Genomic DNA, 26,064 nt, shown 5'->3' with positions numbered 1-26,064 from the left:
CACACACACACACACACACACACACACACACGCACACACACACACACACACACACACACACACACGCACACACACACACACACACACACACACACACACACACACACGCACACACGCACACACACACACACACACACACACACACACACAATAAATGTAGGCGGGGAGTCACAGATACGGGCTGTGTGCACAGACCAAGAGAGGGTGGGAGTGGGCACAAAAGGGTAGGGGAGTACAGATGGGAACCATGGCCATAGCAGTTAACAATCACATTTGACTTCCAGCGTCGAGAAGCAGCCCAGGGTGAAAGCGAAGTTGAGGATAGTTTTGCAAAACGTGTCTCCACCCCTTTCCGTCCTCTCCCACGGCCCGCACTACGCATAGGATTCCTCCCTTTCCGTCTACTCACACTCACCGCGATCCCAATCAAATGACATACTTTCCGATTCATTCCCACCATCCGCATTCCATTCACTCAACCCAACCGCATTCCTAAATGGACGCACCCCTCCCCATTTGCTTGCATCGTCCAAACTTCCAATGGGACCTTCCCACTCATTCCCACCACCTGCCTCCCAATGGGCCCTCTTCCAGTTCATTTCCAAAGGGTCTGTGAACCTGGAAATCGGTGGTGACGCCTGAATACCGTGTTTGACAGAACTCGCAGCGGGGTTCACGAAATTTGTCGAGAACGACGATAGGTTTATTAGTTACAAGGAAAGTCAGGTGTCGTGTAGATGTTGACGGCTTTGTAACACTGACGATGCTCTATCTCCTGGTGGAGACGGTGGATACGATCGGACGGAAGGACCTTCGGCACGTCTTCCTGTAGATGATGGGGTGGGGGGTAGAGTGCGTGTGAGAGAGGTTTATGATTTCCGTGTCCCACGCCGGGTGTTTCATTGCGCCCGGTCCCAGCATCCGCATAACAAACAGCAAGTTATACAGGGCCCGGTCTCCATATCCCAAACTGGGAATTTTGCCAATCATGGTTCCCGATCTCTGTCTCCACACCGAGGGTTTTACCGCGCACGGTGTCGGGTCTCTGTATCGACACCGGGAATATTACCGCACACGTTTCCTGGTGACTGTATCCTCCTCTCTCCACGACACTCGGAGTGATGACGCACAGGATCCGGAGATGAGGATGTCGGATCGGTCTCTATTGTTTGCGATATATTTATTATTTGTGATAAACAGTCTGCGCAATCGAGTGGAGGGTGGTCGAGAGTGTCTGTCCTGCGAGGGGCTCCTGATTGAAAATGGTGAATAGGGAGGGAACGACAGAAGGATTTAGAATTGTCATTAGAGAGGGAGTGAAAGGTTGACTGAAAATGGTCTCCGGCGAGAAAGTGATGGGCTGAGTGACAATGGGCGCCAGGGAGGGGGCGATGGGCGTAATTAAGAGGACGTCATACCAAAAGCTTTCTTCACCACCCTATCCACATGAGATTCCACCTTCAGGGAATTATATACCATTATTCCTGAATGCTAGATTCCTAGATTGTCCGAGATTTCTGGTTCCCTGGAAGTGGGGTCACAGGCAGACGGGTCGGTGAATGCGGCGTTTGGCATGACCACCATCGTCGGACAGGGCACCGTGTACCGGAGGCGGGAGCTCACGGGGATTTACGAGGGTATCGCCGGGTCTCGAGGGGCTGAGTTACGGAGAGAGGTCGGGCAGGTAGTGACTTCATTCCCTGGAGCGTAGGGGGGACCTTACAGAGGTGTGAAAACCACGAAGGGCACAGATAGGGTGAATGTGAACAGACTTTTCCCCAGGGTCGGGAAATCTTGAACCAGAGGCCACAGATTTTAGAGTTTTAATAGAGGACCCGAAGGGAAATATTTTCACTCAGAGGGTGGTCAGTCTATGGAAGGAGCTGCCAGAGGAAGTGGTCAGGGCAGGTACATTAACGACACTCGGACAGGGACACGGATAGGAAAGGTTTAGAGGGATACGGGTGGACCGTCTCTGGATCGAGGTGCCAGAGGAAATGGTCGAGGGAGGGAGGAGGAGGAGAGGAGAGAGGGGCCGCTACAACAGAGCGGAGCAACGGTTCGGAGGACGCTTGGCGTGGGGAGAGGGAGCGATACGGGGAGTGGAGCAAGGTAGCTCTGCGAGAGAGCGGGAAGGCCGTGGGTGCGGGGTAGGAGTGTGTGGATGAAGGCTGGCTCGCTAGCATGTGTGTGTGTGTGTGTGTGTGTGTGTGTGTGTGTTGGGGGGCGGGCGGAACACTCACCATCCGGCATCCGGTGTAGCAGTACCCGATGCAGGGGAAGATACGGACATTCAGCGAGGACGTGATGACGGCGGGAGTGCAGGCGAGGGCGCAGATCACATTCGCAAACAGGCAGGCGATGGTCTGCCGTAGAGAAAGAGAGAGAGATAAATTAAGAAGAGACGTGGGGGGGGGGGAGGAGAGAGAGAGAGAAAGAGAGACGGGGAGAGACAGAGCGAGAGAGATAAGTTTGAAAGGGACAGTGTAAGTGAGAGAAAGGGGAGACAAACTGAACAGGGAAAGCAGCGAGTGAAGGGGGGAAGCGTAGGAGTGTGTGTGGAAAAGGTGCGGAAGGAGGTACAGAGAGAGAGTGGGAGAGGAATTGAAAAGGGAGGAGAGACAGAGAGGGAGGATAGCGAGTGGGTGAGAGACAGAGAGGGATGCAGAAAGAGAAGGGGACGGGGCGAGAGAGATAAGAGACGGGGGGATCGATGGAGAGAGAGAGGGAGGGGGAGAGAGAGAGCCAGAAAGTCGAAAGGGAGAGGAGATAGGAACAGTGGGGGAGAGAGAGAAATTGGAAGGGAGGTGGGGGGGGGGGAGTGAGAAAGACTTGTTTACTATGGTGAGGGAGGTGGAGTTATCTGATGGACAATGAATGTATTTCCCTACGGGTTGTTTTGAATAGAACACTACAGCACAGTACAGGCCCTTCAGCCTTCCATGTTGTGCCGACCCATATAATCTTTAAAAAAAATTACTATACCCACACTACCCCGTAACCTTCCATTTTTAATTTCCTTTCATTTTTCAATCTTTTTATTGATCTTCAAATAAAGAATATACAAATCAGAGGGGAAGTTTAACAAACAGTTAATATAAAAGACATACAGACAGCAATAAAAAAAAGAAAGTATGTAATGTCAAAATCAGATAGGTAAAATGTTACGCTGTTATATATACAACGGTCAAAAAAACTACAACTCCTCATAGCAATCATAAAAAAAAGATTTGAAATTTTATTTGATAATGGGGAATAAAAGCCCCACTAACTAAAAATACAAAAAAAAAGTACGAAAAATATAAAGAAAAAGGAAGATTGGGCAGTCCAATTGAGGAAAAAAATTTTAAAAAGAGAGAAAAAAAATCCTTCCAGTCATCTCCGAACCTTCACAGATAAGGATTTTCCCGAAAGAGAATAAAGAAAAATAAATAATAAATAATAAATAAATCATTAAATCCATTTTTCTTTCATCCATGTGCCTGTCCAAGTGGCTCTTAAATACCCGTAATGTTTTAGCCTCCACCACCATCCCTGGCAAGTCATTCCAGGCACCCACATCCCTCTGTGTAAAAAACATAGCCCTGATGTCTCCCCTAAACTTCCCTCCCTTAATTTGGTACCTATGCCCTCTGGTGTTTGCTATTGGTGCTCTGGGAAACAGGTACTGACTATCCACCCTATCTGTGCCTCTCATAATCTTGTAGACCTCTATCAAGTCCCCACTCATTCTTCTACACTCCAAAGAGAAAGGTCCCAGCTCTGCTAACCTTGCTTCATGTGACTTGTTCTCCAAACCAGGCAACATCCTGGTAAATCTCCTCTGCACCCTCTCCATAGCTTCCACATCCTTCCTATAATGAGGTGACCAGAATTGAACACAATACTCTAAGTGCGGTCTCACTAGAGATTTGTAGAGTTGCAATATACAAGGACACAGTCAGAGTCGAGATGGTTTCGGTCAATGAAAGACACCAGTGCGTGGGGTGGCTGGTTTAAACGCTCGGGAGTTTAAAAGGGGTGAGTGGATATCGATCCAGAGGGTTGATAAATGACTCTCACAAGCGCTGCAGCTAGAAGAAATTTGCAGAGAGGAGAGGAAGGTCTGAAACAGGAAAAACCTTAGTGACAAAGAGATCACTATTTGGACTCTCCCTCCAAGTAGCCCATGAGGGGTGATTTCGATTCCGTTCGAATACGGAAGTGTGATTGTCACATCGTTAATCCACAGGAGTGGATTCTCTGGTGAGAGGGAAGCCATTGTGAATACCACTTGCGTGTTTGCTCTTGTCTGGGCGAGATAGTTCACTGAAGAAAGCAAATCTCTGTTGGACTTACTTCTTACGTCGCGGAACTGGACCAGTGGCTATCACAGTGTGGGGACTACCAGTGTCTTTAACCCCTGACTGGGTCAGTCGCTTTACCACCTGCAGACGTACCCTTAGTGAAGTTAACATTTGGCTCACCTGAAGGATTCAGAGAGCAACGGGAGGATCAGCGACACCTGTTTATTCGGATTACAAACACCTCTCTCTCTCGCCTCAGTTCTGCGGAGTGAACGGTACTTCCTTACGTACCATCGTAAGACTGTAACTCCTGCCAACTGAGCTTGAATAAGTTTGAGAACTTTATTTATACCTCTATATATGCATAACATTGCTAACTCATGGGCTACATCTACACTAGACCGGTTAATTTTGGAAATGCCTGTTTCACGTAAAAACAATAGGCGTCCACACTATGCATTTTTGAAAATATCTCTATCCACACTGAAACGGAGATTTCGACGAATCTCCTCCTGCTGCGCATGCGCAGGAAACATCTACCGAAAACAAGCGACATGTTTGGTGTCGAATCTCGCCGTAGAAGTTCGGGTTTGTGTAGTTACAGACTAGAAGAACTTAAAATGACGGACAACTGTTGGCTCACGCTCAAGAGAACTTAAAACTTTAAAAAAAATACTGGAGACCCTTTCTCACTATTGTCCATAAAATTCACATCACCAGCTTTCATCACATCACTAACTTTTAGAACACCGTCTAACACAAATGACTGAGAATCCTCACTTTCCACTGGTGCCAGGGTTAACCCCTTACTCACTGAAACAAGTCCATCTGACCCAAAAGGACTGCATTCCTTTTCAACCAAATCAGACACCGCGGACCTTTCCTGAGTTTTAACACAAGGTTCAGTACCCTATGAATCAACAGGTACTTCAACAACCTGAACACAGGCAAACAGGATATCTGCCTCTTCTAGGCTTTCAATACCAGTTCCAGTTTCAAATTCCAAGTTTCCCTGATCCTCCCAGATACTCTCTGGGAAACTCTCATCTGGTGTAAACTCAACCTTGCGGGTTAAAACAACATCGTCTGCTAACCCAGCAGACTCCCTCAAGGTAGCAGCATCCTTTTAATCTCGGAATGCCCTTACATAATCTGGAACACACTTCTTAAATTCTTCCACTACAAACAACTCTTTCAAGCTGTAAAAATCATCAGTGTCCATCACTGGACCTTCCAACTGCCACATCTTCATCTCGAATTGTCTCTGTCTTTCCCTTTCTGCAGCCTCTAACTTAATTCTCTCTAGCCTCATCTCTTCCAGACGCAACTGGATCTCTGGAGGAAGCATTTCTACCTCCTTATCACTAAAATGCTTTGTAGAAATATGGTGCTCCACTATTATCAGTCGGAGGTCCACCTTCGTCATACCTGTCTGTGCCTTAATTTGCAATGCATTAACAACTTCCCACAACTCATTATTTTTGGCTCTCCAAAAGCCCGCAGGGATTGGACTTAACAGAAATCGCTCAACATCAATTTCCACTCCTGATGAAGGGTTTCGGCCCGAAACGTCGTTATTACCTCCTCCCATAGATGCTCTTTGGCCTGCTTAGTTCTGCCAGCATTTTGTGTTTTTTAACATCCATTTTTTTTTTGTTTTCCTTTTTTTTCCGGTTTTTCGCACAACCAAATCAGATAAGGGAATTCTCCCCAATCAATTCAACAGCCTCCCAAAGGTAATTGAAATCAATTGCCCCCAGTTTGTCACATACCCCGTGACTGGGTTAGCAAACCAGCAGAAATGTTATGATACGTTAGAGTCTGGTGGTACTGTAACTAAAGGTGTTTATTAGTAATCTAAGTAATACAGTAGAATAAAAGGCAAATATACATATAAAACAGTTTAGCAATGTCATATAGAGAAGTGTGGAAATATAAATCAAAACCAAGCTCTATCAAAGTCTAGGGGTAAATGAATACTCTTAAGATGATGCTGTGTTCAGTTCAGTTCAGTTTAAGTCGAGGTAGTTGCTGTTGTACCGTTGGGGGGGGGTGAGAGAGAGAGAGAGAGAGAGAGAGAGAGAGAGGAGAGAGGAGAGAGAGAGAGAGAGAGAGAGAGAGAGAGAGAGGAGAGAGAGAGAGAGAGAGAGAGAGAGAGAGAGAGAGAGAGAAACCTTCCGTTGTCTTCTGTTCTGCGGTTGTGGTCACCCACTGTGACCCCTCCGTTCCCGGCCAGACCGTTCTTCAGTGGTGAGCTTGTCACCCAGGCGAGGGTGGACACACGCACAAGCCCCCACCGGCCAGCCTTCACACACTGTGAGCCTCTGATCGATTCCCCCGAATCCATCCTCCAAGCCCCCACCTTCCTGTGGGTGCACAAGGCTCTTTCAGTGTCCAGTGGCGTGTCTGCTTGTGTCTCAGCAGACCTGCATTTTAACCCCCCTGCCGGGGTACCAGCCAACCATCAACTGACCATGTCCATGTCCATCAAATTGGGCCACTCGGTGCTGTCTCAGCAAGAATGTTAACGAGCAAACAAGAGTGTCCTTGCAGCAAAGGTAAACAATCAGTGAAGAAGCCATCATACTAAATCATCCATGGAGCCATAACTTTAAATCTTTGTCTCTCTCTCTCCCACCTGCAGCAGGATGCCTCCGCCCCCTCTTTATCTCTCTCTCTCACTAGCAGCATAGTTCACGGGGGGGGGGGGGGTTAACTCAGGACCCCATCTCCATCTGGTTTTCTCATCACACATAACAAATTAAACGACCTATTGTGAAGGAAAATTATATCGGTAACAACAGCCTTCAGGAACGGAGCGGCAAGTCGATCAGCTCTGAGGTCGCAGTGGAGTGATCACTCTCCAGCCGGAAGGACGTCAGCAGAAACGACGGAAATCTTCGTTCGCGAAGCCAAGCCATGATGATGACATTAAAACAACGAAGAACACGGGCACTACCAAAACGATTTAACACAGATTAATAGAAAATAGTCCAAACCTCGGCAAGGATACTATTCCCCTTGCCTTGCCTACTGTCCCGGAACAACTCCATAATATCAATGGACGTTTAGGACTGTGTGACCCCGTAGGAAAGAGAGATTCGAGAGACAGAGCGTCAGTGCCGTGAATCCATTTATTAACATTATTAATACCAGCGTCAGGGATTGTTGTTGGGATCATAATTGAAGTCACTGGACGATGAGCTGGCCGGACCCCACCTGCTGATAATCCCCTTTTAAGTGTAGATGTCAGGAAGAGCAGGGATATAGTTAATCTGAAGATGCAGCGTGACCCGGAAGGACATTCTGCGGCTCTCTCTCAATACTCAGATCCGCAGCAACAAGCTCATTTTATCAGTAACATCAATTGAACAGATACTGAAAAATAATTCATACGTTTACACCTGCCCCTGCGACGTGTGGAAACAAAGAGTTCGATCCATTAACATGCGCAGAGGAGTGAATTTCAGTGGGAAGTGCTCAGGTGTTGTTGAAGCTTCGAAATGACGCGGAAAAGATTCACAATGATGTAATTGGAACTTGGAGTTTGACGTCAGCGGGAAGTGTGGACAGTCTGGAACTTGTTTTCTGTTCTGGGGTAGAGGGTTAAGTGTGAATATATAAAGATTTATACAAACGACATGGCGCAGATAGTCTGCATTTTTCCAATCGAGTGGATTCTGGAACTAGTGGCTATATTTGTATGCGAGAAGGGAAGTTTTGAAGGGGTTCCTGAGAAACACAATTTTCATTGTGGTGGGCACATGGAACGAGATGTCAGTAAAAGTAGTTGAGGCAGACATAATTGGAATGTATCTTTGGCATTCGGACAAGATCATGTTATGAAAGCTTTGGAAGGATTGTTGTTTAAACACAGGCAAATGGGAGCAACTCAGGAAGGCGCCCTCTTCCGCACATTCAATCCTTCATGACAATGAGCTGTTGTTATGTACCCCTAGGGTTCATATTGACAATCACTTTAAAATGTCGGGAGAATGAGACTGACTTTCGGTTTTGTTCCAATTTCCACACTTATGTGTGTGTGTATATATATTATTGCTAACCTGTTTAATGTATCTGCATTTATATTACTGCATTGCGTAGTTTACTAATAAACACTATTAGTTTATAGCAATACCAGACTCCAATGTGTTTTCCATTTCTGCTGGTTCTTTAACCCGTCACGGGGTACGTGACACTGTGAATAAATCAGGCAGACAGTTCGACAGGTTTGAGTGACGTTGAAGCTTGTGGAAGGGAATTGCGAGATTGCTTTGGTTCAGTCGGCTTTAGACCAGGTGAGAATCAGCTTCTCGTGCTCCTTGTTAATAACCTGAATAAATCAGCTTTCACCCAATCCCGGCAATTTGGGGATGGGTGTGCTGGGCGTGCTGTGGAGCGTTGGATATAGTCTCGCCTCCCTAAAATATGAACCATATTCTGATTTAATTAGAAAGTGAATGTGGGTCATCTGTACATCATTTAATAACATCAGTTTGAAAAGGAAGACATCGTGTGCTTATTTATTAGTTTTCACAGAAGGTACTCAAATATTTATTTACTTTATTGTCACCAAACAATTGATACTAGAGCGTGCAATCATCACAGTGATATTTGTTTCTGCGCTTCGCGCTCCCTGAAATACAAATCGAAATAAATATAATAAAAATTTAAATTATAAATCATAATTAGAAAATAGAAAAGGGAAAGTAAGGTAGTGCAAGTCAGGTCCAGATATTTGGAAGGTACAGCCCAGATCTGGGTCAGGATCCGTTCAGCAGTCTTATCACAGTTGGAAAGAAGCTGTTCCCAAATCTGGCGTTGATCTCTGACTTCTGTGAGGGCTGATTTCCGTAACCAGGCATATCGCGGGGTAACATCGAATATAATGTCTACAGGATCGGGAATAGAAGATCGCCTTCTATTGCTGAGGGGTGGCTGGTCAACTGAGGAGGTTCTGGTGCAGCTGAGTGGCACTGCCGATCACGAAATAAATGGAACGACACAACGTAAGCTAAAATAACACAGGATCTTTTGAAAGGTTAAGTAACGCCTTTCCTAAATTTGTATTCTTGTACTAGTTATTGAGAAAGAATATTTTCTATTCTCAATTCCTGCTGAGGATTCTGGAGGTTCTAGTGCAGTATTCGAAAAAAAAGCCCCTCTTTTTCGCTGCTTCAGATGATACAGCTTGACAGATCGGGAAAATATGGAATAAGGGCGTTATTGACCGTAGCTCTCTGCTGCTTTACTGAGATCCAATGTTGGGTGCAAATAGTCTGGTTTCTTTAACATTGAAATGACGCTTTTCCTAATTCAAAACTGTGTTCCATCCGGCCCATTCCACGCATTCATATATTTTATTTCCACCTTGACCTAATTCTTATCAGATACGAATGAGACACTTTCATTTACCAGCATCGGGATGTTTTAAATGAGAATTTTTATTTGATTATCAAACTAAAAGCGCGGATCTTTTACAAAATGTTGCCTGTTGTAAGACGTGTGCGAGCTGGAACTGAGTTCTACTCAGGGGATAAAGCCTTAGATGATCTTACATTTGTCCTGATCAATGCCCGGATGAGCGTCCAAGGAGACAGTATCAACGTTTTCAACTCTGCCCTGAATTTAGTTTGGGTCGCTGCATAAATACACGTGTTTGTACAGGAACTCATGTTCGTGAGCAGAGCCCCGGTTTGAGCAGCGATATATCGGGCAGAGTCATAGTCGCGATCAAAATACATGGTTATGCTGGCGATAAAATCGGTCACAGCCGACGGCAGCCAAAATAGCATGAAGCTGCCCGAAACACAGAAGAGTAATATGATGCCCTTTTTCCTGTTCTCCATCTCCGGGTCACGTTCAATCTTACTCTTGTGGGTTCGGAAACTCCTCCGGGATTTGCTGGCTACTAAGATATGCCTGGCCGTCATCCCATTAAAAAGAATTATTAAACCGGATGCGCACAGGTTTTGAAAGGATTTGAATCTGCTGAGCGCGCCAAACGTTGGAGAGTTGAAGATGTCCAATTTCGGGCGAATACCCCACGAAATATTTCCAATTATTCGTTGAGGTTGAAATGCAAACAAGAAGTGTATATTCTCCAAACAAAGCCCCGCCAGTATTACTGCTGCCAGGATTCTGGCTGTCTTCACTCTGCAGTATTTTGTTTTAAACTTTTGACAACATATGGCAACATATCGATCACAGGTGAAGGCCACCGTGTACCACCGTGATAGTTCCAGAGTGACCGCCAGCACGTAGATCGTGGCTTTAAGGACTTCCGTATAATGCAGAAAAGAATTTGACAGGTGGAATATTAAAATCTCATAGAAAAGGACATTGATGAGAATGACCGATAGATCTGAAACAGCCATCATCGTCATGTAGGCAGAGATGCATTTGGAAAGACCGCATTTTCCCCGGGACAGAATAATAATTGTTAACAAATTAGCTGCAACAGAGAAAAAAACAACTGCAGGTAAAGACATCACTAAAGGAGGAAGACAGGGGAATCTTACAACTTATTTCTGAAATATGTTCGAATGTATTTCTGTTTAGTACGGTGGTCTGAGAGTGAGCATAGGCAGGACGGAAAGGCACTTCGCAGTGTGATCTTCACCAGCTGGAAACGGGCTGAGAAACACCACGTGTAATTTACTGGGAGCCTGGGTAATATGCCGCCCTGCAGGAGGATAAACCAGGTTACCATTGCATGGTGAATGGTAGGTTGTGAGGTGCTCCGCATAAAAGAAACGGAGCTGTAAATACAGATTCATCATTCATTTAAAGTAAAACACTGGGTAAACCGGGTGGCACAGAGATCATTTTGCACATCGGCGATCACAAATCAGGACTCTGAGCACTGGGGCTGAGTTATTGAGTTGGGTTTGTACAAGACGTAATTGAAGTCGAATTCGCAGTATTGTTTACAATTCTACCCACCTTCGTACGGGAATTATATCAAAATTCGCGACAGACATTACCTCCTGAGCGAAACACTACTGCTATTTCAGCGATGGATTCCCTCCGTTCCCTTTGCACCGGACATGAGGAGACGCCCTCTTGTGTCCAGAAGAAAGTCTCCTCACCGGCCGTGTGGACAGGGAACGATACAGCGCCTATTGAGCAGCTTGTACAATGGACACATTGCGGCGCATCTTCTGACCATACTTCATAAAAAATAACAATGTCCTGCCGAAGGCCAATAGCTTTTTAGACAATGTATTAATACGACTTACCGGGTAAACCAAACACCGCTAGAACAGGGTAACAAACGTCTTTCACCTGTAGGATCGCCGGTCGACTCATGTTCGTTTGCTTGAATTATCTCCCGTTGTGCAGTTCACATCAGCGTGTGACTCGGACCACGATACCCTGCTAATTTATAGGGAACACGAATTCTCCGTCACGGGTAGGCGGGTTGTGCAATGAATGTCGTTACTTACAGCCAATGAACAAACAAGGGTTGATGTTCCGCTCCAGTGCCACCTGTTCCCCAGCTGATGGACTGAGCAGCTGGATCATGAAGCTCCTTCATTCACATTCCACAACAGAACACCCCCCCCCCCGAGGGAGTGACGTCAGCGCTCCCCTCGCCCGCGGAGAGCATCGCTCCAGGAGGGTCCTTTCGTTGTCCCACAGTAACTCAGTGAAGAGGTCCCGCTCCGTTCCGTAACTGCATTTGTTACACCGCGTTCTGCTGATTCCCGCTGACTATAACATTACTGATGCTGCGCTTGCCTTTACTTTTCACAGAATAATCCTTCAATAACCTTTCCCATCATGGGTCCAGACTAATGTCAACCCGTCAGTCTTTGTCTAACCTGATAGGCTGTGATTCCTTCCTGAATATGACGTCATTGAAACCAAACAATTGATGCAGCAACCCGGCAATGGGGTAGTGACGCGACTCTAACGTCACTGATGATATATTATGTTATAGTTGGTGGAGAGTCACTGTTATATATGATATGGTTACTCCAAATGAGCAGATATAAATCATCTCCATCAGCAGTGAAAACGCTGATATTTAAGCGTTTAGAGCCGCCTGTGCCTCCACATTACTTCGGTGTGGGGACCGAAGCCGCTTGTTCCGATGAAACTTCTCAGACTTCGTCGGAGAGATTACAAAGTTGCACCTTCACTGAGCAACCGACATTACCAATGAAATAGAAGAGGATGTCAGTGAGGTTTTCTTTCCGTTAGCAGAGATTAGTATGACCCGAGTATTCGCTACGATATTCAGGGTTTAAAGAGCCATGTGGAAGATTGTCTTACACCTTTCATCTACAAAGTATATGGGTGATAAGGAACTTCCTACATCACGCTCTGTTGGAGGTAGGGAGACACAAAATGTTTTTTTTTGTTATGATCTCATACAATATTATATACAAAGTTACCGGCTCAGTGCTGGGACGGGGGATTAATGTGCTTGAGCGGAGCAACGTCAGCGCCTCAGAAGGTGCCAGACTACAAGTTAGAGTGGTGATGCACACTGAACACTATCAGTGATCCCCACTCCTGAAAAGATAGATAGATAGATAGATAGATAGATAGATAGATAGATAGATAGATAGATAGATAGATAGATAGATAGATAGATAGATAGATAGATAGATAGATACTTTATTCATCCCCATGGGGAAAGTACATTTTGTAAATTAGATAAATTCGCGCAGTGTGGTGATGAATCACAATGTGTATGTGCGCTGGCGGGTATGTGATACGAAACGAGAGTACGCCATCAACCATGCAGATCGGCCACTGTTCGTGAGATAATGTCCACAGTTCATCAATGTACACATGCGTATGTCGGAGTACATCGGAATTAGGTCGATGATGTATGATATTCTGTCTGCCTTCGGAGCTGAGGTAAATCAAATGTCAGGTCCATCTCAGTGCCGGGGTTATTTACATTAAGCAAATCTCTACAAACATATCAGACAGTTTTGTAAATCAGCACGTTCGCCAATTTGAGCATCAGCCACTCTCAATGTCCTTTATCATTCCAATAGATTCAAAGTCTGTTACAATTGCAAAAACTTCAATTTTCAGGAAAGATGCAGGAAAGATACTAAAATGCTTTGTGAACTGGCTGACAGGCAGGTGATTAGTGGTGTTCCTCAGAGGTCAGTATTGGGAACGCTACTTTACAAACTTCTGTCAGTGGTTTGGATAATGGAATTGATGGCTTTGTGGCAAGGTTTACAGGTGATACAAAGATAGCAGGAGGGGTAGGTATTGCCCAGGAAGCAATGCGATTACAGCAGAACTTAGACAAATTGCAGGACTGGGCAAACATTGGGCTGATGGAATACAGTGTGGAGAAAAGAAGAATCATCGTTTTGGTAAAAGGAACAATAGCGCGAACTGTTATCAAAATGGGGAAAAATTCAAACTTCAGGATGCAGACGAACTTAGGCGTCCCCGTGCAAGACTTGCAGAAGGTGAAGCTGCGGGCTGAGTTTGTGGTAAAGAAGGGAAATGCAATGCCAGCATTTACTTCAGGTGGAACAGGATATAAAAGCAAGGAGATAATGCTGAGCCTTTATAAGTCAATAGTCAGGTCGCACGTGGAGTGACGTCATCAGCTATGAGCCACAGATCTCAGAAAAGATCCGTTGTTATTGGAGAGAGTCAAGAGGACATTCACGAGAATGATTCCGGGAAGGACTGGGTTGGCATATGGAGAGCGTTCGGCAGTTTTGGGTCTGTATTCACTGGAATTTAGAAGCATACACGGGGATCTCACTGAAACCTAACGAATTTTGAAAGGACTAGATAGGGTGGATGTGGCGGGGATGCTTCCTTTAGTGGGGGTACCCAGACGAGGGCACATCAGCAAAATTGATGGACCACCTTTTGGAACAGAGGCAAAGGGGATTTTCTTCACCTAGAAAGTAGTGCGTCCGTGGAATGTCCTGCCACAGACTGAGGCGGAAGCCAAGTCCGTGGATGTATTTAAGACAGAAGTTGATCGTTACCTGATAGACCAGGGCTTCGAAGGATGTGATAAAAAGGAAGATTTATAGAGTTGTGTGGGATCCGGATTCAGCCATGATGAAATGGCGAAGTAGACACGATGGGCTGAAAGGCCTAATCGCGTCAGAGTTAAATATCGAAATTGTTCAACACTAAAGTTCAATTTAAAGCTGAAGTTCAGATATATTTTTATTGATCTGTACACATGTACGCAGCTAAACGAAACAGGGACTAAGGTGCAAAGCACAGAACATATATCACATACAGCACATACAATAATATTAAAGCAATACAATAATATTAACAGGTATAATATGCTGTAGAAATTTTTCCACAAATTCCCTCGTTGTTGATCCTTTCAGAGCAACACTCCTCATGAGGTATTTCCTCCTCTTTCTCATAGGGAGTTCATATCCCTCCGGAAAGGGTACTTCTTTGCCAGGATGTATCTCCTTTGCCCACCAGTTTCGCTTACTGCGCATTTCTCTCATCCTCTGCGGTATCATAGGCTCTTTTCATTAACTGGTCACAATACAATCGTAATGCTCCTCATGCCCAGCACCCTAAAGCACATATTATTACCACTATAATTATCCCATGGGTAATCCAGCTTCCCCAGCCAGAAAATCATCCCTCTATTATTTCCCACCATTTCATACCTGAACCAAAATTCTTAAACTGTTTCCCTATCTTCCTAATCTCCTTAATCTTTCTCCTTATGTGTTGACTGAGGTCAATTATGTTTTATGAGGCATCGGGAATATAAGTACAACATTCCTGCCCTACCAGGGCGCATGCCCCTCCTTTTTCGGCTCAGAGCAGGTCCAGGGCCATTCTATTTTGCAAGGCTACCATTCTAAGGGCAACTACCTCTGTTGTTAGGTCTTTCAGTTGCGTCTGCAGGTCAGTTAGAGGCATCGCAGGGTCATTGGCCAATTTTGTTAGAGCGGTTGTCATATTAATAACTTCTCGCGAATTTCGGGCCACACCATATGAGGGAAATGCTATCATCCAAAACCTTTCACTTTCACTTATCCCTCGTTTACTTTGCCTTCAATAAGGATGTTGCGATATATCTTTTAAAGGATGCATGGAAGGCAATATATAGACCAGATAACAGCAGCTCGTCCAGTTTCCTGGGAAAACATTCCCACTTTCGCCTGGCGGCCCTGGATGCCAAGGAAAACCTCTTTCCCTACATACCCAGTAAGTCCCAGGAGGACTTACCGAGGAGGACACATCCTCCGTTCAGTTCAAGAGCTATTACCCAAAGATGTCCCATTTCCCCCGCCATATTGCAATAACAAATCCCATTTACAGTTTTCTGTGCATTTACTAACTCGGAGGGCATCCCTTTTCCCTTCGTCGGGGTAAGGAAGTACCATCCTTTGAAACAGATACTTCCACAATCCCCTTCACTGCCATCACAGTCATTCTCTCGTTCTAAAGCTGGAACAGGATGTGTTAAATAGGTTCACACGTTGCACAGAAAGCATTTCGCTTCCGCTCATGGGGACCCATTCCAGGGACATTCCCTGGGCGACATGCGGATGTATCTGAACACACACCCATAAAAGCATCTGGCTTGTCAGCTTCATGCTTTCGTGTATTTTTGCACACATCCAACAAGAGTCCAACTCTTCAACTTAATGACTGGCATAAGTGTGACATAAAGACAAAGAGGTATTTCTGGACAAGGCCACACTGACTCCCCGCGGTATTAGTCCCCATAAAAGCATCTGGCTTGTCAGCTTCATGCTTTCTTGTCTTCCAACTCCTGGTGCCGTTTGCACCTCGTAGCGTGAACCCATCTTCCGTTTCCTTCAACCTTCACCGCGGTTCGTGTCCACTTTCTCTGACGGACCGAGCGTAGGTGTTCAGAGAAAGCAGGATCTCCCAGTGGCCACACATTTTAATTCCACGTCCCATTCCCATTCTGATATGTCTGTCCATGGCCTCCTCTACCGTCAAGATGAAGCCACACTCAGGTTGGAGGAACAACACCTTATCTACCGTCTGGGTAGCCTCCAACCTGATGGCACGAAGATTGACTTCTCTAACTTCCGTTAATGCCGCTCCTCCCCTTCTTACCCCATCCCTGACATATTTAGCTGTTTGTTTTTTCTCTCTCTTTGCCCATCACTCTGCTTGCTCTCCATCTCCCTCTGGTGCTCCCACCCCCCTTTTCTTACTCCCGAGGCCCCCCGTCCAATGATCCTTTCCCTTCTCCAGCTCTGTATCACTTTCACCAATCACCTTTCCAGCTCTTAGCTTTGTCCCACCACCTCCGGTCTTCTCCTATCATTTCACATTTCACCCTCCCCCCACTACTTTCAAATCTCTTAGTATTTCTCCTTTCAGTTAGTCCTGACGAAGAGTCTCGGCCCGAAACATCGACAGTGCTTCTCCTATAGATGCTCCCTGGGCTGCTGTGTTCCATCAGCATTTTGTGTGTGTCTGTCAATATACTACCCATCTGTTCCTTAACGTCTAAAGGCGAGGTGTTATTTTCCAACTAGACTCCACTGATATCCCAGGATACATTTTCCCTGATCACTTTTCAGTGGCATACATTTCAAACATTTCACATCACTGTGCGGATCCTGGAGTAAAGGATCACTGGTCATTACGTTGCCGAAATGTTAAACAATATAATTGTGGCCGGTTTGATCAGAATGACCGGTCGTAAGACTTTAATGAGGTGATAGAGTTAAGAGTATAACCGGAGAAAGATTGGCAGTTATTTCGGAGTAACTCTACACGGTCTGGTCTGCGCGTTGAGTCAGGGGCGGAGCGTATTCCGAGATAGGTATTTATTCCTGACGTTCACGTTGCGGAAGAACCTTGCGGTTTCAATTCGATATATTGAAAAGGACCGTGATCCCAATTCTGTACCAATATGCGATCTCCCACCGTCACCTCATCTCAAAACTAAACAGTACCCATTTTTCCTGTTCTACATTACCGTCACTATACAGGAAGGTTTTAACCATACTTTTCGACATTCCCGCAGAACCACGATGTCAGTGTTGTTATCAGTCCTTCCTCCTTGGGCTTTTAACAAGAATGGAATGTGCGATACCAATGGTAAGATATTTGACTTCTGTTTGCGCTGCATATATCACCGGAAGATCGCAGATTCAAGCCCTGAAAATATTAGGTGTTGATGTTACCAACTGTTTCCACCGCGGCTTAAACTGTACGAAGCACAAATATTTGAGCGGTTGACGTGGGTTGGCTGTGGCGCTGCTCGCGACAGAGAAAACAAAGAGAAACAGAGAGATTCAATATGTGTGTGTGTGTGTGTGTGTGTGTGTGTGTGTGTGTGTGTGTGTGTGTGTGTGTGTGTGTGTATGTGTGTGTGTGTGTGTGTTTGCGTGCGCGCACGTGTGAGAGAGAGAGAGAGAGAGAGAGGGAGAGAGAGAGAGAGAGCGAGAGAGAGAGAGAGAGAGAGAGAGAGAGAGAGAGAGAGAGAGAGAGAGAGAGAGAGAGAGAGAGAGAGAGAGAGAGGGGGGGTGAGGCAAACTGAAAAGCTTGAACCTAGAATACGGTGGCGGAGAATTTGAACAGAGAGTCTGTATGGTGGGACTAGGAAGGAGTGGAATACAGGAGGAGGAAAAAGAAAGCGATTTAACATTTTAAATAGGTTTGAAATTTTGCAGCACACGGTTATTCTTCCTGATGTTTCTCTGGATGGGAACATTTGAGATGCGAGCTCCGTTGAAACCACAATGCATCCTCATGCGACAATACATGACAACTGGTTTGACGGCTAATTCGCCCGTTACGCAGTGTACGTTATCCACGAACCTCCTTAGGTTTAAATCCGTTTATGTTCTCCTGTAAATTATATATAATTTCTATTAATTCTTCTTTCTTTAATTTACCTTTGCCAGGTTTGAAGTACAATGGGCTTTGCTAGAAAAGCGAATGTTCATTATATTTACACCTGGATGCCCAGGACAATACACTTGAACACAAACTGAAAAGTTGAGTCTCAAGTTCATCTGAAGCACTGGAGCCCAAACAATGTTTCTGCCCGGGATTGAACTGGGGACCTTTCGCGTGTGAAGCGAACGTGATAACCACTACACCACAGAAACCGTGCAAAGCGCTCAATGCTTTACGCTCTTGAGCAATGACCCGAGGCACCCCCCCCCTTCCCCGCCCTGCTCTGAAGTGCAGCAATAAGTACAAAACATTTCCCACTGTTCCTTTCCGTTTGCAGTAACAAGTATTAAATAGGTTAGGACTTTATTTTATTGAGCGTAGAAGAATGAGGGGAGACTTAATAGAGGTATATAAAATTATGATGCAATGCAAGCAGGCTTTTTCCACTGAGGCCGGGGAGAAAAAAAAAATAAGAGGACATCGGTTAAGGGTGAATGGGGAACAGTTTAAAGGGAACATGGGGTGGGGTTTCTTCACACAAAGAGTGATGGGAGTGTGGAATGAGCTGCCAGATGAAGTGGTAAATACAATAGACAATAGACAATAGACAAAAGGTGCAGAAGTAGACCATTCGGCCCATCGAGCCTGCACCGCCATTTTGAGATCATGGCTGATCATCTATTATCAATACCCGGTTCCTGCCTTGTCCCCATATCCCTTGATTCCCCTGTCCATAAGATACCTATCTGCCTTCTGAGGCAGCGCATTCCAGACCCCCACAACTCTCTGGGAGAAGAAGTTTTTCCTTAACTCTGTCCTAAATGACCTACACCTTATTCTCAAACCATGCCCTCTGGTACTGGACTCTCCCAGCAACTGGAATATATTTCCTGCCTCTATCTTGTCCAATCCCTTAATAATCTTATATGTTGCAATCAGATCCCCTCTCAATCTCCTCGGGCTCACTTTTAACATTTAATTAAACCTTGGACAGGTACATGGATGCGAGGTGTATGGAGGGATATGGGCCAGGTGCAGGTCACTGGGACAAGGCAGAAAAATGGTCCGGCACAGCCAAGAAAGGCCAAAAGCCTGTTTCTGTGCTGCACTGTTCGATGGTTCTATGGTTATGCGCCATATACAGAGATATGCATTAACAATTTCCTGTCGGGTGTTAGTTAAGGCGCGACATGTGACAGTTAACTAAACTGTGTTGTATTAATAGGCAAGGAATTAAAACACCTTCTGTACTCTAGCTTCCAGTAGTCTCCACAGGGTGGCGCTCGGGCTCACGTGCTAAATTTAACAGTGCCTTTAAGCTTTCTCACCCTGTCTCTCTCTCGTCCGTTCTCATCACCTCAGATTACAGGTTAATTGAAGCAAGTGAGTGAACCACGTGCCGATACATTTATATACAACAGGACGCGTTACAAGCCAGGTTTACTTGTGAGATGATGCCAGCTGTACAGTAACGAATCACGGCCAATCGTCCCACCGAATCCGCACTGACACCAGACACACCGTCACACTGATATTTCATTAATGATCACGGTCCAATCTGTTCCGTCGGATCGCAACCAGACCAAAACATCAACGGCCAATTAAACAACCTATTGTGAAGGAAAATTATATTGGTAACAACAGCCTTCAGGAACGGAGCGGCAAGTCGATCAGCTCTGAGGTCGCAGTGGAGTGATCACTCTCCAGCCGGAAGCACGTCAGCAGAAACGAGGGAGCTGTCGTCTCTTTAACTGAGGCTTGGTGAACTCCGGATATGTGAGAATTATTTTATAATTCGGTACAGACGAATGCAGATTCATGTTGAGAGAGGGGGAGAGAGATGTCAGCATCTCCATACCATTTGTGCCTATTGAGGCTACGATTAATATCTTTTTTTTCGCAGGTGCCTGAAACAATTCGCCGATGCAAGTAAATATTGAGTTTAATCGACAACACAACGAACCAAGATGAGGTGTAATTAGAGGGTTTCGGAAGCATGGCTTCAGGAAAGGTAGAGATCTTTGCTTCACCATTTGGTTAATTGAACTAAGAAGACAGGAATGTGGGGGACAATTCTGCCTTAATTCAGCAAAGAAACCATCTGTTCAGACACTTTCAACAACGGAAAGTGAGGCTGCGCGTGTTGAACTAAAGAACCAAGCAGGGAGATTGTTTGTAGCCCTGCGGGCACATGCCTTTTAGTGAATGAGGGAGGATCTCTTGCAACGTTTGTAAACTTACACTCTCCTGCTCAGATCACACTCAAAGGTGCATCGATTCGCAGTTAAATACAAATAACGTAGGTTATCTCAGAAGCACATAATCAAATGTAACATTTTATTGGAATGCTCAGCTTGAGAGACGCTTAGTCACCCGGGCACTGCAAGCATTAAAAATCACGAGTGCTCTAGGTGAGGCTCGAACTCACAACCTCGGCATTTCTCCGCCGCGTACTGCCATATAAGTACCGCTCGCTAACTGATTGCGCCACTAGAGCCCAGAGCTGCAAACACGTGCTTTTACATATGGAAAGAAAATTTAGAAGGAATTTACAGATATAGAGTCTAAAAATATACAGCACGTGAAACGGCCGTTCGGCCCACAATGTGTTGCCATACTAGCTAAAAAGCAAATCAAAGGAACTCAAACTAATCCCTCCTTCCTACCCTGGCCATATCCCTCAATCTTCCTTACATCCATTTGTATATCGAGTCAGCAAATGTGCACATCAAATACCATCTATAAATTTGCTGAAAATGCAAACATTCTTGGTCGAATCTCAGCTGGAGACGAAAGGGCGAACAGGGACGAGATATGTCAACTAGTTGAGTGGTGTCGCAGCAACAACCTTGCATTGAACGTCAGTAAGACGAAAAAGCTTATTGTGGACTTCAGAAAGGAGAGAGATACCAATCCTCATAGAGGGATCAGAAGTGGAGAGAGTGAGCAGTTTCAGGTTCCTGGGTGTTAAGATCTCTGAGGACTTAACCTGGTCCCGACATATCGATGCAGTTATGAGGAAGGCAAAACAGCGGCTATCCAGTACTTCATTAGGAGATTAATGAATAAACTCAAACAACTTCTGGAGAGGATTCTGACAGGCTGCATCACTGTCTGGTATGGAGTGGGGGCGGGTGGGGGAGGTGTTGCTACTCTACCGGATGGGGAGATGGAGAGAAGGGGGGTGGGGAGATGGGGAACTATATGATCATGCGGATGTAAGCAGAGAGCTATGGATGGTGGAGAACAAGTGAGCACTCAGTACTCAGCAGGTGAACTTTCCATGAGCGAAGGTGGCAGACAACAATTGCAGTCTGATTCTTAAAGGAACAGTGGCATCTAACCATTCCCCGGCAAAATGTAGTGTTGAGACTTGGATGGCAGTGTCGCAAGGACGTGGCGGTGGAACGAACCCAAGTGCTGAACACGGGCGCGGAGGCCGAGTCGGGAGGCGTTACCGTCGTAGCGACCGTGGAATGGGTGCCAAAGGAGTCTTTACCCGGAGTCTTGGTTTTAGTAGAGAATTCAGAAACGATGCTAGACTTAGAACTCATAGTCCTAAGAACCATGGAACGAGGTTACTCATACACGAGTCGACTAACAAACTGCCAGCTCCTAGTTGTGGTCACAGGATTTTTACACTGCCTTTGCTGATGGAAAGCAGGTGTTTGTAGGTAGTGGAACCTGGGAATGATTGGGAACTAAACGAGATGATTCAGGCACAATTTCTGAGCCTGGTCCCAGAGGGGTCAATGATAGGCATCCTTTGATATGTTGGAATAATAACGCTGGAACTCGACCCTGGTTGGGAACAGATTACTTGATGTTAATCTTCATCTTTTCCTGAATCTTTCGTTGTAGGTTGTTACTCTGTGTGTCCAGACCCCACATTATGGCTGAAAATTTTAAATTTCATTTTAGTTCATTATCCGCTCGCAGTGCTACATTTTCTCAGCCAGATCATGTGAACGTTCACTTACCTTTCGCACTTGAGGTCCCTCCAATAATATATCATCAATGCCGCTAAATCTGGGGCACCAAGTGAGAGACAGCTAGTTACCGAAACGCTACCTATTGGATCGCGACATTCAGTCAGCCTTTGTAAATCTGTCCAGTAATACTGAGAAAGTAATCATTTCTCAAACTCCACAGTGCTTCTGATTGATAATCGCCTTGTCAATTACGCTCCATCAAATTCGCAATATCTGATACAGCACAACCAGACTAAAACAGACAGCAGACGTCAGGCAGCAAGACAGACGAGTAGATAGATAGATAGATAGATAGATAGATAGATAGATAGATAGATAGATAGATAGATAGATAGATAGATAGATAGATAGATAGATAGATAGATAGATAGATAGATAGATAGATAGATAGATAAAAGCACACAGACAGTTATGCCGACCGGCCCTGTGGCTCAGAAGGATAGGGAAAGGAAGAGGAAGGCAGGAAGGCAGTAGTAATAGTGGACTCTATAGTCAGGAGTTCAGACAGTCGATTCTGTGGACACAGGAAAGAAACTCGGAAGGTAGCTTGCCTCCCAGGTGCCAGGGTCCGGGATGTTTCTGATCGCGTCCAAGATATCCTGCGGTGGGAGGGAGAACACCAAGAGGTCGTGGAACATATTGGTACCAATAACATAGGTAGGAAAAGGGAAAGGGTCCTGAAAGACGACTACAGGGATTTCGGAAGGAAGTTGAAAAGCAGGACCTCAAAGGTAGTAATCTCGGGATTACCGCCTGTTCCACGCGACAGTGAGAATAGGAGTAGAATGAGGTGGAGGATAAATGCGTGGCTGAGGGATTAGAGCAGGAGGCAGGGATTCAGATTTCTGGATCATTGGGACCTCTTTTGGGGCGGGTGTGACCTGTACAAAACGAGCGGGTTGCACTTGAATCCCAGGGAGACCAATATCCTGACGGGCAAGTTTGATAGAGCTGTTGGTGAGGCTTGAAACTAGTTTGGCAGGGGGAGGGGTGGGAATTAGAATGTGAGTGCAGGGATTATGGTAGAAGGACAAGAGCATGATGCCACGAGTTCTGAGTTGATGAGGAAGGGGACAGAACATAATTGTAGCCAGCTAAAGGGGTTGAAATGTGTCTATTTCAATGCTAGGAGTATTAGGAACAAGGGGGATGAACTTAGAGCATGGATTAGGATGTGGATCTACGATGTTGTGGTTGTTACCGAAATTTGGTTGAAGGAAGGGCAGGATTGGATGATGCAGGTACCGGGGTTCAGGTTTTTTAAAAGGAATAGGATGGGAGGTAGAAAAGTGGGGTTGGGTGAGTGGCATTGCAGGTCAGGGATAATATCCCGACTATAGAAAGGGAGAACGCTGCAGAGGGAGTGTCCACTGAGTCGGCGTGGGTGGATGTCAGAAATATGAAGCGATCAATCACTGTGCTGGGAGTAGTCTATAGGCCCCCAAATAGCCTTCGAGACACCGAGGAGCAGATAAGCAGGCTTATTTTAGAATGATGCTGGAAATACAGGGTAGTAGTTATGGGTGACTTCAACTTCCCTCATATTGACTGGTACCTCCTGACTGCAAGGGGGATAGATGGGGCTGAATTTGTCCGGTGTGTTAAAGAAGAATTCGTGACACAGTATGTGGACCGGCCGACGGGAGGAGAGTCTATACTGGATCTAGTTCTGGGGAATGAACCTGGTCAGGTGACAGACCTCTTGGTGGAGGAGCATTTTGGTGAGAGTGACCACAACTCCCTTAGCTTCTGCCGAGCTATGAAAAAGAAATAAAATCAGACGAAATGGTGAAGTGCTTAACTGGGGAAAGGCTAAATTTGAAGGGATGAGGCAGGAACTAGCAACAGTAAATTGGAAACAAATGTTCAAAGGGGAAAGCACAGAAGTAATGTGGGAAAAGTTTATGGATCACTTGAGCTGGGTTCAGGATAGGTTTGTCCCACTGAGGCAAGGAAAAAATGATAGGAAGAGGGAGCCCTGGCTGACAAAGCATGTGAGGCAACACTTCAAGAGGAAAAAGGAAGCATATATTAGATATAAGAAGCAGGAAGTAGGAGGAGCTTATGAGAAATATAGTGTAGCCAGGAAGGAACTAAAGAAAGGATTTAGGTGAGCTCGAGGGCGGCATGAGAAGGCCTTGGAATGTAGGATTAAGGAGAACCCCAAGGCGTTCAATGCGTATGTGAAAAATAGGAGGATGACGAGAACGAAGGTGGGACCGCTAAAGTATAAAGAGGGCAACATGTGCCTGAAGGCAGAGGAGTTAAGGGAGGTCCTAAATTAATACTTTGCTTCAGTATTCACAAGTGAAAAGGATCTTGATCAGGATGAGGTCGAAGTTGAGATGGCCTGTGCACTTGACAATGTGGAGATTAAGGAAGATGAAGTGCTTAAGACTGTTAAATCCCCAGGGCCGGATATGATACACCCCAGGTTGTTCTGGGAATTGAGAGAAGAGATCGCAGGAGCATTAGCTATGACCTTTGAATCCTCTTTGGCTGCAGGGGAAGTGCCGGAGGACTGGAGAATGGCAAATGTAGTTCCCTTGTTTAAAGAAGGCAATAGGGAGAAACTTGTGAACTATAGACCGATGAGTCTTACGTCGGTGGTATGCAAACTACTGGAAAGGATCCTTAAGGATAGGATCTACGAGCATTTGGCGAAGTACATTCTACTCCTCGATAGTCAACATTACTTTGTGAAGGGAAGATCGTGCCTCAGGAGCCTGATTGATTTTTTTGAAGCGGTGACAAAAGAAATTGATGAGGGTAGGGCAGTGGATGTGGTCTACATGGACTTTAGCAAAGCATTTGACAAGGTCCCTATTGAGAGACTCATCCAGAAAGTCATGAGGCATTGGGATGTGGAACCTTAGCTGTTTGGATAAAAAATTGGCTTAAAGGCAGAAAGAAGAGGGTAGTTGTAGAAGTGTACAATGTACAGGGTATGTTAATTAAAATGGCTTCTTTGGTTTTCTAGAGTAGGAATGCTTTTATGTCTGATAAGTGTTTTCTCTCGCAGTTGTTTGGCTTTGGACTTGCTGATATGGGGATTGTATTCATTTTTTAACCAATGGGGAATGTTATTTTGGCTTGTGGGGCTGGGAGCTTGGGGGTTTTCGCGGGTTTTCAGGGGAGTCGGGAAGAAGACGCCGAGGAAGGTGGACGTGCGCTGCACTGCTCGGTCGACCACCGGGGGTGGTCCCAGGTGCGGGGACGTGGAGGTCGGAGGAAAGTGACGAGGGGTCGAATGGTTCGATGGTTGAGCTCCAACGATGTGCACTAAACTGACTGAACTTTGATAAGTTGGCGCCTTTTACTTTATTTATTTTCCTTCATATATACTATATTGCATAGTACTCTTTTAGTTTTAGTAAAATCTTTAAAGTGTATTCCATAAAGGTATCTGGTGTGAGTTTGATACTGTGTGTGTACGCGAGGCATAAACTTGATTCTCACAGCACCTGCGTGTACGGGAGGTGGAGTTGGTGAGTGGTTGGATCTCCTTTTCCCCTAGACATATACCGGCCTGTTGGGTAAGTGTTACAGAAGGAAAGTATTCTGCCTGGAGGTCGGTGACTACGGGAGTGCCGCAGGAATCCGTCCTGGGACCCCGCCTTTTGTGATTTTTATAAATGACCTGGATGCAGAGGCGGAAGGATGGGTGAGTAAGTTTTCGGATGACACGCAGATTGGAGGAGTTGTGGATGGAGCTGTAGGTTGTAGAAGCTTACAAGAGGATACAGACAAGCTGCAGAGTTGGGCAGGAAAATGGCAGATGGAGTTCAATCCGGACAAGTGTGAGGTGATACAGTTTGGAAGCGCAAACCAGAGGACTGAATAGAGAGTTAATGGTTAGTTACTTATGAGTGTGGATGAACAAAGGGACCTTGGGGTTCAAATCCATACAT

At 45.6% G+C, this 26,064-nt stretch overlaps 1 protein-coding gene and 2 non-coding genes across 3 annotated transcripts in view; all 3 read right to left on the bottom strand.

The window, feature by feature from the left end:
• The window catches only part of LOC140723084 (NACHT, LRR and PYD domains-containing protein 3-like), a 767,011-nt gene that overhangs the window by 85,664 nt on the left and 655,283 nt on the right, over positions 1–26,064 (bottom strand). The gene's annotated exons all lie outside the window — the stretch shown is intronic.
• trnav-cac (transfer RNA valine (anticodon CAC)) lies at positions 18,301–18,373 on the bottom strand. Its single transcript has one exon. It is a non-coding gene; the product is annotated as a tRNA-Val (tRNA).
• Positions 20,565–20,658, bottom strand: trnai-uau (transfer RNA isoleucine (anticodon UAU)). Its single transcript has 2 exons — positions 20,621–20,658; positions 20,565–20,600 (listed from the first exon to the last, which is right to left on the bottom strand). It is a non-coding gene; the product is annotated as a tRNA-Ile (tRNA).

Source organism: Hemitrygon akajei, unplaced genomic scaffold (assembly GCF_048418815.1).
Source record: "Hemitrygon akajei unplaced genomic scaffold, sHemAka1.3 Scf000100, whole genome shotgun sequence".
NCBI lineage: Eukaryota > Metazoa > Chordata > Chondrichthyes > Myliobatiformes > Dasyatidae > Hemitrygon > Hemitrygon akajei.
Note: the sequence above shows the minus strand (reverse complement) of the source record. Positions and strands in the feature narration are given on the sequence as shown.